Here is a 9,495-nt window from a genome sequence, read left to right on the forward strand (position 1 = left end):
CCGGTTGCTTTTGTGCTTTGCTTCCTTTTTTTTTTTTTTTTTGACTTTTGATATTAAACAACTGAGAAATGTCCTGCTTGAATCCAAGGGCAGAGTGTGCAGCTAATTTTAGAAACCCGTTACAGCAGCTAAAGGCAGTGGTGTCTCGCAGCGCCGGGAAGGGCAAGACCTCTGTCCCCATGTGCCGGAGCTGTTGTCCCAGCTGCTGGTGAACACCGGTGTCCCACGGGCCAGGCTCCAAGGAGGGACCAGAGAGGGACCTGAGCACAGGCAGCCTCCAAAACCAGAGATATTCTATATATCCCCACGAGGCTGTCGACACAGGCACTAGGGTTGACTGGTGTAAATTTGCCTGGCATTTGCATGATCCCTCCCTTCCTCATCCTCCTTTTTTTTCTTGCTTTTCCAGCACCAGGGGACCCCGAAAGCCCCAGCTGCTTTGTAGGCTCTGACTTTGTGTTTTAGCCACAGATTCCTTCTGCCAGGGGGGCTTGGGGGGAGCCGTGTCCCCACTGCGAGGAGCCAAAGAGCAGAGGCTGTGCCGGAGGTTTTGCAGCCACCCAGGATGCCCAGGTCTTACTGGACCCCAGTCCCTGGAGCTGCTGGGTTTTGTCCCTCAGGCAGAGCCGTCACCTCCTTCCATGCAAAATAAAAACTAACAAATTCACCAATTTGCCTTAAAATCCCTCCTGGGGAGAGTGGGTGTTAGATGTGGGGTGTTGTTTTCTCTTCTAATCTCACTGTTTTGCAGATTCCAGCAACTCCTACTGCTGTTGCATGGACCAGCATCTCCTGCCATCCCCTGATGTCACCCGGGTGTCCCAGAGAGCAAACAACCGCTGCTCCCAAGAGTTCAGCTTTGGCTGCCAAAACCCTCTGACCAGAGGCAGGGGAAGCCCGAGCTGGGGAGGGCTCTGGGTCCCACGGCTGCCCAGCACCTCGGCCAAGTTTTCAGAGCTGCTTTCTGGAGACATGCTGGAGGCAAAGGGCTCGGGCAGCACACAGCACAGCATCGCTGGTAGCGCTGAGCCCAGACCTGCTTCCCCTCTGAAAAAAACAAGGCAGCAGGTCATTTATAGAAAGCAGGAGCCACAAATTCGGGCAAGAGCTGTGATTCAGCTCACCCCGTGCGGGGTTTGCTGTATGCAGGATAAATGCCGCCCTGCCTAGCAGGTAACAGGGCTGCCCTTGCTGTCTCATGGGATTTGGGGTACATCCAACTTGTCTCACCCTACCTGCCCCATCACCTGTTTCTCGGGTATCACCGAGTGACCTTTTGGGGATGTGTTTGCTCAGAGCCTGGTTCAGTTCTGCTTGCAGTTGGATGAGGAGAGAAACAGCAGCAAGGCAGGCACCCTCTGCACCGTGGAGCGACGGCAGCTCCGAAATGCTGTTCTCCAAATGCAGAAGTCCCCGGAGGCGGCCATGGCAGCACGTGCACAGACTGGGGCTGAGTCAGCCGCGAGAAGGGACACGGTGTCTGCCCGTGGCACTGGTGTGACTGCGGCACCCGCCGTGGCAAACGGTGGATGGAGCAGCATCTCTGCACGGATCCTGATGCTCCTTCATCTGCGGCGTGAGGGCAGGTACCGTATTGCACCGCTGCTGTGGGTGGGCAGATCCACTGCAACCCCCTGGACACCCCTACAGACCCACACCCCCATATATGCATGCCCTATAGACCCTATGGGTCTATATAGACCCACCCTGAGCCCCAGCACCCCAATTTTGGCCCAGTTCAGAGGGCAGCCCCGAAGCACCTCACAGCCTGGCCCTTGCTGGCTCCCTGCCTTTAAAACACGGGAGGGGATTTTTTTGCTAATTCGGTTTGAAAGCCCCTTTTATCCCTGAGTGACTCAAAAGAAAAGGATTTCAGCGACCCCTTGCTCTCCCTCGCTGTTTTAAATTTGATTATGGGAAACAATTTTAATTAGTATCGACAGATACTCGGGAAAATAATTACAGGAAAACCTGTGCTTTTTATATCCATTTAACCTGCTAATCTTCTGTCCCATCTCAGAGACCCACGCTGAATTTCGGGGAGTGGCGGAGGTTGATATGGTAATAAAAGGCTCCTGGGGAAGCCCGGATGGTTAATGAGATAACAGGCTGCTCATATCTGGGTCACAAGTTCAGTTTTTGCCACGGGCAGAAGAGGCGGGAGAGAAATCACTGCCAGGATGCGGCCGATCTGTCTTGATTTTCGGCTGCAGCGCAAACCCCACCTGCCCCCAGGCAGGGGCGAGGGGTCCAATCCTGTTCCAGCCCCACACTGTCCCCCCCATGCAGGAGATGCTGGATTCCATGGCAGCCCAGTGGGTGCGTGCCCATGTGCAGGAGGAGCAGAGTGATGTGGCAACATCTGCAGGGCTATGAAAAAAATATATATATATATGATTTTTCTAAAGGTCTCCAGTCATACATCTCAACCCTCTAGCCCGGTGTCTGCTGGCAACGGGTCCCCAGAACCACTAATGCGCAGGCAGCAAACGTGTTTGCCCCCGCTCTGCAAATGGAAAAGCGAGATCGATGGGGTTGGAGCGGAGCTGAATGGAGCGGAGGCAGCGCCTGGCGTGCAGGATGCCAGCGAGCCTCCCACGCCGGCAGGAACGGAGCTTCGCAAACACAAACACAGGCAGAGCCAGCGCCGGGAGAAACGCGCCCGGCACTGCGGGTTATTTTAAGTTCAGGGTGTACCCAGGAAATGCGACAGATAAACAGATCGCAGGGCTCGGGGTTCACAGGGACCGTGGCGACGGGTCAGCGCACAGACACAGCCCGTACGGAAAAAATAAAGGGGGTGAGATATGAAGGGTTTGGATATCTGGAGGCAGGAGCCTGAGCACCCCAGCCATAGGAATCGATTTGTATTTATTTTTGGAAGAGCAGCTCTAATTATCTGCTGAGAGCAGGCAGGAAAATGGTGGTGGATCTCCACCGCCTGATGCCTTTTAAATCAAGGCTGGATGTCTGTCTCGAAGACACGCTCTGGCTCGGCCGGGAGCTACTGCCACACGGCAGGAATTATCGGCCGAGGGAGCATGGTGAGCATCACAGCTTTATGATCTATGAACCATCATCCCTCTCATTACTTTCCTGATAGATGAAGCAGCCAGGGCTGCTGTTTTTAGATGGGTTGTTTCAAAAATGACAGCAGGGTTTGGATGCTGTGAACTCCCTAGGTCAGGGTGCATTTGCCGTGGTGCTCTTCGCACTTGGCTGTCCCCAGCGGGGACACCCGGTCCCGTGTAAGAGGTGACAGCAGCCAGCAGAAAGACGTGAGGGCACATGGGAATCACGGTGGGGTTATCTGAATGCCAAAACTGCAGCGATGTGTTGGCACTGTGTACTGCTGGGTGCAGGGTCCAGCATCTCTGCTGCAAGCCCTAATAATACGGGAACCCCAATATTCCTGTTAATAGAGGAGCCCTTTTATTAAGCCGGGTTTTGGGCAAGGAGGGCAAAAGCAAAGTCAGGCTCCTCCGCGCGGCCGTGCTGGAAGGTACTGGCTGGTAATAACTGTTTTATTGCTTCCTGTTGTGTTAGACATCTGACGGCAGGCCGGGGCCGAAAGCTGGTGCAGCATATGGAGTGGTCCCCCCCGTCCTCCCCCTCCGCCTTATTTACAGAGTCTCCCTGGAGATGGGCCTCGCAGGCTTTTCCAGCTCCGAGAGGAAGCGGAAAAAATATTTATCTCGCTCCCTCCCTGAAAAGTCTGTTCTCATTAAGGCAGGAGAAGCAAACGAGGGTGCATAAGGTGGAAATGCAGTGTTGCCATGGGGTGCACTGGATGGGAGCCAGGGCCAGGGATGCTGAAGGGGTCGTGGGCAGGGACTGTCCCCAGATTGTCCCTGCTCCCTGTGAGGACATTAACCCTTGGTCAGTCAAACTCAAGTCCTCCATATCGCAGCCCTGCCTCCCCCAGGAGGGACCCTGGGGTGGCATGAGGATGCTTCCATGTCCCACTGCCCCATTATGGCCACAGCCCCACGGGGGCTTGCAAAGCCCTTCCCTGCTCGGGTGCACCTCCAAATTGCCCTGGTTATTCTTTGCTTCCTTAATTATGTTTTTTAATGCTGACAAGTGCAGGATGGGCACCCTCAAGCTGCCAACACTGCAACAACATGCTGGTGTGAGGGTCTCCCCCTGCGTCAGCTTGCAATTAAAAATAAAAAAGTGGAAAAAAAAAAGGATATTGGCCGTGTTTCCCTGGCTGATGCCCCAGCCATCGATCACCGGGTCGTGCCAGGAACAGCTCCCGCTCCACCAGCATTCTCCTGCCAGCCCAGCCCAGCCCAGCCGGGTGGGAAAGCTCAGTCGTTAGCTGTGTGAGGCTTTTAATTGGAAAAACCTGGCTCTGGCTCCAAGGTATCTCAGAGCAGCTGATTCCTTTACCCTGTCCCCTGGAAGACAAGAAGCCCGAGTTCCAGCTAGCCATGCTCAGCCCCTGCAAACTCAGCACTGTAACACAAAATGGGTGAAAAAGTCCCAGCGCAAAGCCCGGCTTTCCCACCCACAGAGGAGCGGTGCTGGGGCCGAAGGCAGCACCACAGCCCTGACACGACCTCCTCTGACGTCTCCTCTTGCCCAGAATAACTGTCCCCACTGGCAGCAGGAGGGGGGGCGGCACGTGGCCTGCCAGGTACACAGCCAGAAGTATTTTGGGAGGGAGCAGGGGTGGAGGGGAGTCCACACACCCTGCTGGGACTTCCTTGTGCTCCCCAGCTCCCCAGCATGGGCAGGCCAGCAGCACCAGGGTCCCTGCGGGGCTGAGCACCCCACTGTGACCCCCCAGGAGGACAGGTCCCAGGCATCCTACAAAATGCACGGTAGGTCGTGGAGGGAGGGGATGCAAGGTGTGATTTTGATGAGATATGGAGCCATCCCAGGGATGATGGGGGCCCCGAGCCAGCAGGGGGATGGATGCACCCCAGCACTGAACCAGCTGCAGCACAGGGCTCTGGGGTTACCCCTGCACACATCAACCCCACCCCAAATCCTTGCCCTGAACACCCCGTATCTGAGGCCTTTCTGGTGTCTGTCGCTATGGAAACCCCTTCTCACAGTGCTGGTCCAGGCTGAGCCTGTCTGTGCCGCTGCCTCCCCACTCCACGGGCGGTGATGGCACAAAGTGATGCTCAGGGAGGGGGTCCTGCAGGTCCCAGCTGCAGCGGGATCAGCAGAGGCACCCCATCAGACCCTCTTGGGGAAATAAAGGGCCCTGTAGGGAACACGATTTTTTAATAGTCTCTGGTTGGTTTTAGAGACTTAGAGAAGATATTTAACTCTGGCATGGACTCACATGAACGATCCTCCTGATGTCCCCAAGAGGCTTTGCCCTCCCCAGGTGCAGGGAGCCAGCGCTGTGCCCCTCAGCAGCCAGGAAAGGTCTCCTTGCGTTAAAAAAATCTTGCTTTGCTCTGCAAACGCTGTCCTCTGTGCAGCAGGGGCTGGGGGTGGCGGTTGCTGTGGGAGTGGACAAGGCATCGCCACCCCCCGGGGTCCCCACTGATGGAGAGGACCCCAACATCATCCCCAGGAGCAGATGCTGGTGAGGCTGCACAGCAATCGGTGCATCTCCTGGATGCATGGGAGCAGGATGGGACCCATCCTGTCTCAACCTGGTGTCACTGTCCTCTGGGATGACACAGCCCGCCTACGGTGGGGAGGGGGCTGCCCTCGCACCTTCCAGTGCCATGGCCCAAAACTGGGATTTTCAGGGCTTTTTCCCAGTTCCCCTCCACATATGGGTCCATGTAGGCTCTCAGAGTTTCGGAATTTCCCGGACGCTGCTGTGAGCCGTGTGGTTTCGCTCCGGGAACTCATTGGAGGCTCTTTCACACCAGCCTGGCCGCCCGTACACCTCGCACCACTCCCCACGGGCTGGTGAAAAGATGGAAAAAGCTTTCAGAGCTAAGGGAAGATTGGGGTTTTGGAGCTTCTAACATTTTTAAGAGCTACTCTGAGTCCAGGCAAGGGCAGGTTTGCCTTTAATATTTAATGTGCTGCTTTTTTTTGTAGCCACACGTGCAAGCGTGCATTCAGAGCTGCTGCAGGGAGAGCTTTGCACTGTGGAAACACCGGGGCCAGCCTGACACGGCAGCGTGGGACTGCTTCAAAGCCAAGGTTGCCAGAAGGACGTTCTTCAGCCTGTAGGAAAGGCAAAACCCTGGGAAACCACAACAAGAGAGCCGCTTGGACCAGCACAGCGGGAAATGCCGGGGAGAGGAACCCGCACAGCAAAGATCAGCCCTTTGCTGGCAGCAGCAGCGTGATTTCCCCTCCACCGCCAGGCACAAAGAGCTGTGATTGCAGGAGCATTTGCAAGTGAGAAAGGCAAAGCCCTTTCTGCTTCTCTGAGATCTCCAGGGGAGCCCAATGGTTGGAGGCTGCAGGTGCAGAGCAGAGGGACCATCGGGATAAATGGGAGTGTGGAGCAGCAGCGTCGGGGAAGCCCATGGCTGTGTGATGCCTGGAGAGAGCAAGGAGGGCTTCACTTTTGGAAAAACCCCTGGCCAGGACAGCACAGCCACAGAGGATGTGTGGGAAGGCTTTTTGAAGCCATTTCCTCCCGTTGCTGGTTCCTTTACGGTGCTCTGCCCACCCAAACAAAGCCTCTGACACCATCTTTCAAGCGCAGCCCCAGCAGAGCATAACAGCACAAAGAAAAGGGATATTTAAGAGACAGCCTAAGAGTAGCTAACAGCCTCTCACCTTGCTGCAGCAGAAATGGGAGGCGAATTGGAAGAGAAGATGCAGAAGGTGCCTGTTTCCCCGGGAGTGACACAGCCAGTGGGGCAGGAATGGCCCTGGGGAGCAGCAAAGGAGCAGAGCCCTGGGGTGAGAGCGGGCAGGAGCAATCACACTGGGGTTTTTGGGTTTTCTGATAGATTTTCAGCTCTGCAGCCCCAGATGTGGACATGCTCGTGTTGCCCTGACACAGACTGGTGTCTGGGTGCTCATCCCGACACAGGGCTCAGCACCTGCCTGCTAACGCTTGCACGCTTGGCGAATTCTCCACCTGCCACCCCACCGGCGCGCACGGAGGGGAAGTTTTAGCACAGAAAAAGCATCACTTTTCATTTGCATGGGCAGGAGGAAGAAGAACGGTGGCAGCGCTGGCGTTCGGCTCTGGTGGCTTCCCCCGTGGTGGCCCTGCTCCCTCATAAGCAACATGTCCTTACGGGAGATATTGCATTTCTGAATGTAACCAGTTCTCTTCAAAACGTGCTCCCTGGAGCCGCTGAGTGAGCACAAATCTCATCCTGCTGTGCGGGGCCGGGGAGCTCAGAGTGGCCCAGTGAGCTCCGTCCCAGCAGGATGCAGCAGAAGAGACTTCTTTGAGGCACCAAGATCAGGCAAAATAAAACACTTTAGGATGGGAAATCTTGAATTGTGTCTGCTGATGCTGAGCTGGGCACCCTCTTTTTGCTCCTAATACTGCTCCCAGTACCAGCAGGGATGCCGAAGTGTCGAACCCCAAACCTCCTCTCTCCCTGACAGTGTTTTCAGGAGATTGCATGTCTTCTCCACTCATCAACCCCAAACACTCTGTCTCCATCCAAACTCCATCGGTCATCCCGAGGGGAGATCAGGGTGGGGTTTGCTCCTGTCTGTAGATCCTCCCCAAGGGGTTTCAGCTGGTCTGGCTCGGAGATGCTCTGTGGTTGGACTTGTCCACCTTTGAGGATCATCTTGAGAGAGCATCACTCAACCAGGGCTGCAGAGGGGAAGGAAAAGCTCAGGTTACAGAGGAAATTTTAGCCACAGTCTTTGTGACAAAAGGAAAGGGCTTTTCTCCCTCTCACAGGTAGGTCTGAGTCGGCGGGTGAGGAGGAGAAGGGAATTTGCACGTCAAGGATCTCCACATCAGTGCGATCTCTGGGAGAAGGCTCCTCCAGCCCTGCGGCCAGGCTGTCACAGGCTGTTTGCCTCCTCTAACACGCCAAAGGACATTTTAAAGCAATTTCTCCTGCACAAATAAATACAAAACCAAGCTGCTATTTCTCCTGTTTTATTCTCTTTTTTTTCCCCTTTCATCCCTGTGACATCTTTTTCAAATAAATCCTTCCCTTAGCATCTCATTAGAGACTGTTCCTGGACAATTTGCAGCTGTGACAACCCAGGAAAAGCCCGAGGCCCATCTGCCCGCCTGACAGCTCACATACACACCCGGCTTTTTGCCATCCCCATGCCATGAAATGGTTTCGAAAGCAGGTTCATGGCTGGGGTGTGATGTCCATGAAGGTTTCCTACCTCCCTTCCCAAGGTTTTTCTGTGATGCTGGACAAAACGCTTCACCTCCCACCCTTGCTTTCCTCCCCCTAACACACTTCTCTCTCCCCACTGTCACTTTGTGGCATTGCAAACCCACAGCATTAGTGTTTCGCAAGAAAAATCTACGGGAGCATTACAGTCCCCACTCCCTGGATAAAACCCCCACCTGCCCCGGGACGCGGCGAGGATGGAGGCGGTGAAATTAAACTAACCGGCTGTGCCGGGAGGCGCGGGTGGCGGAGGGCACGCTGCCGGAGCTGGCACGCTCTGCTGCCGGATGCCTCCAGGCACAGCATTTCAAGGGCACGTCACGCTCCAGCCAGGCAGTTGCCAGCAGCCTCCCCAGCGCTGGCTGCCCCGCTCGCTTGATTCCTTCCAGCGATCTTTTTTTTTTTAAAGGCAGCTAATAGCTCCGAGGGAGTCCCGGCGTAATGAGCATTGGCAGAAGTGAGCAGATATTAGGTTTATTCACCACCAGTTTTAAATCATTTAGCATAGCAGCAAGGCCGTGTTTCTACAAGCAATACATTCTGCTTTGCTCGCATCGCGGTTCCTATTGAAGTGGTTTAGTGATGAATGGGGATGGTGGTGTGCGGATGCCATGTCCATGGTGATGGGAGAGGGATGAGCAAAGCCAGAAACTGGGGTCCTCCAACCCATCCCTGCCCATGGGAGCTCCCACCAGCTGTGGAGTGGGACCCACAATGAATTTATGGCTTTCTAAAGGCAGCCTGTGGCTTTGGTTTAAAAATAAACCCTTAAAAAGACAATCTGGGGAGCTGGACCGGGGATGCTCTTTGCACAGCAGAACACAGTTCCTCAGGGATTGTTGAGAAAAGTCGAGGGAGAAGTTAAACTTTCACCCCAGCAATTATTGTAAATCTCTTTGGTCAAGGCACAGACCCAAAATAAGCTCTCAAATCCCTTTGAAGGTTGGGATTTTTCACTTGATTTTTCGAGAGACTGACCAGCAGCCATGCGAACTGTGCAATTCCACGCTTAGAGCGCTGGTTTTTAATCGCAGCCCCACAAGGTTACCTGGCATTTCATCGCAAGCAAGGGCCAGGCTTTACAGCCTTGTCTTACACATCCTGAAACAAGCAGCAACCCACAGAGGGAAGGCGGAAGAGCATCTTATGTATCAAAGCCTTTGCAGTCACAAAGTGTTTATCCTGATTCATGGAAGAAATCTCAGCACCCCAGTCCTTCCCTGCGCTC

This window comes from Patagioenas fasciata, chromosome 19 (genome assembly GCF_037038585.1).
Source record: "Patagioenas fasciata isolate bPatFas1 chromosome 19, bPatFas1.hap1, whole genome shotgun sequence".
NCBI lineage: Eukaryota > Metazoa > Chordata > Aves > Columbiformes > Columbidae > Patagioenas > Patagioenas fasciata.